This window comes from Gekko japonicus, unplaced genomic scaffold (genome assembly GCF_001447785.1).
Source record: "Gekko japonicus isolate JY-2015 unplaced genomic scaffold, Gekko_japonicus_V1.1 scaffold383, whole genome shotgun sequence".
NCBI classification, from domain to species: domain Eukaryota; kingdom Metazoa; phylum Chordata; class Lepidosauria; order Squamata; family Gekkonidae; genus Gekko; species Gekko japonicus.
Window position 1 is genome coordinate 802,688 of NW_015164193.1, and position 2,054 is coordinate 804,741.

Below are 2,054 nucleotides of genomic sequence, written 5' to 3' on the forward strand. Positions count from 1 at the left end.
GATCAACTGTTGCAAGTGCAAATGGAAAAGGCCAACATGATCCTTCGTTTCCAGGGCATGCCAAAGAACAGAGGGGAGAATCTTAAAGAAGTGATGAGTGAATTGCTAGCCCCAGTGACAGAAATGAAGGCGGAATCGTTGCTGAACGACATGGATGTGGTTTATAGATCATATTCGTGCTATATAAAGAAAAATAATCTGCCTGGGGAAATTGTTGTAAGATTCTCGAAGAGGCATGTGAGGGATGCAATCCTGAAAGCGGTTGCTGGAACACCCCTGAAAGTGGGGGGAAACACCATCAGAACACTAAAGGACATTCCACTTGAAGTAAGACAATGGAGAAAGAAGTACAAAGAACTTGTGCTTTTTCTTCAGACAAACTCAATTGGATATAAATGGCTATTTCCAGAAGGCATCATTTCCAAGATTAAAGACAAAAATGAAAAGATTGACTCTGTTCAGAAAGCTCAAGAATTCCTAAGGGTTCAGCTGGGAAGGCCAGAGGATGGGAAAAAAGAAGAGGACAGCAAGTCAACTGGCAAGCTAGACTCTGGCTCTTCCGGAAAGGACTCTCTGTCAGAGCAGGGGGCAGCAGCCCCAAAAAGTCCTTATAAGCTGCGGAAGAGAGGGGGAAAGGAGAAGTAAATGCTGAAGGACTCTGAATTGTGCCTTTGAGACTTTTGATATGGGGTGATCGGGGGTACTGTTTCTAGACAGTTAAATTTAAGCTTTAAAGGAAAAGTGTTATAAATGTTTGACTCAGTCTATAAAGGGATCAATGATGGGAAGACTTGATGTAACCAAGCTAGTTGGAAGACCTCCTCTCTTGGGCTTTTAGTTAGTAGTGGGTTCTTTACTTTATCCCGTATATGTAGTTTCCCCTCCCTTTTCTTCTGTTGTAGTTTTTGTGGTGACAAAAAAATAATTAAAAAATCTCCTCCGGGGGCTCAAAAAAAATAATTCCATTACTTTTTATACGGGCACCGGATCTGAATGGTAAGTGATCATAAGCTGCTCCTTGGACTGTTTGTTCTGGACAAGCAGACGCCACACATACTGTCCCCCCGCATGTTGCGGTGGATGGTGTTCTTGTCCGCTTATGACTATGAACTTGCACACAGGCCAGGAAAGGCGATTGGTCACTCCGACGCACTCAGCCGCCTTCCTGTGCCTGGCCCCACCGTGGACCCAGCACCACCATTTGAAGCAATGGCACTGGAAACGTTGCCGGAGCCCCCTGTGCACGCCGTGGACATTGCTGAGAACTCGGGCAAGGATCTGGTAGGTGATAACAAACTCACAATGTTAAGCTTCCAATGTTAAGCTAGACAAAATAACTGTGTCGTAATAGGTGATTTTAACTACCCACACATTGATTGGGTCAATATGTGTTCAAGTCAGGAAAAAGAGATTGAGTTTCTAGACACTCTTAATGACTGTGCTATGGAACAGATGGTAACAAAACCTACCAGGGGAGAGGTGATCCTGAATTAGTGTAAGCCACCCTGAGCCTGCTTGCAGAGAGGGCGGGGTATAATTTAAATAATTACTAAATAAATAAAAATAAATTTGGTCCTGCAGAGAGGGCGGGGTATAATTTAAATAATTACTAAATAAATAAAAATAAATTTGGTCCTAAGTAATGCCCAAGGCCTGGTGAGAGATGTAAAAGTGATTGCACCGCTTGGGAACAGTGACCATAATGTGATTGAGTTTAACATTTGTATAAATAGGGAGTTGCCCAAAAAGACTGACGAAACCATTTTTTACTTTAAAAGGGCTAACTTCTCTGATATGAGAGGACATGTGAGGGAGAAACTGAAAGGAAAAGTAGAAAGGGTCAAAACCATTGGGGAAGCTTGGAGACTATCTCTCTCTTATTATATTTGAGTAGTGGGTGCCAAAGTTCTAATTCTAAAATGCACTCCCTTAGTGTATGGCTGATGGAACTGCTCCTCAGCATATATCGCCACCAATCAGAAGGCAAAGCCCGGGACAGAAGACGCTGGCTGGGTTAACTGGCTGCTTTGTGCAGTCCCGCCCAGCGTTTCAAG

At 43.4% G+C, this 2,054-nt stretch overlaps 1 protein-coding gene across 1 annotated transcript in view; it reads right to left on the reverse strand.

Moving 5' to 3' along the window:
* DST (dystonin) overlaps window positions 1-2,054 on the reverse strand; it is a 484,671-nt gene that overhangs the window by 151,019 nt on the left and 331,598 nt on the right. The gene's annotated exons all lie outside the window — the stretch shown is intronic.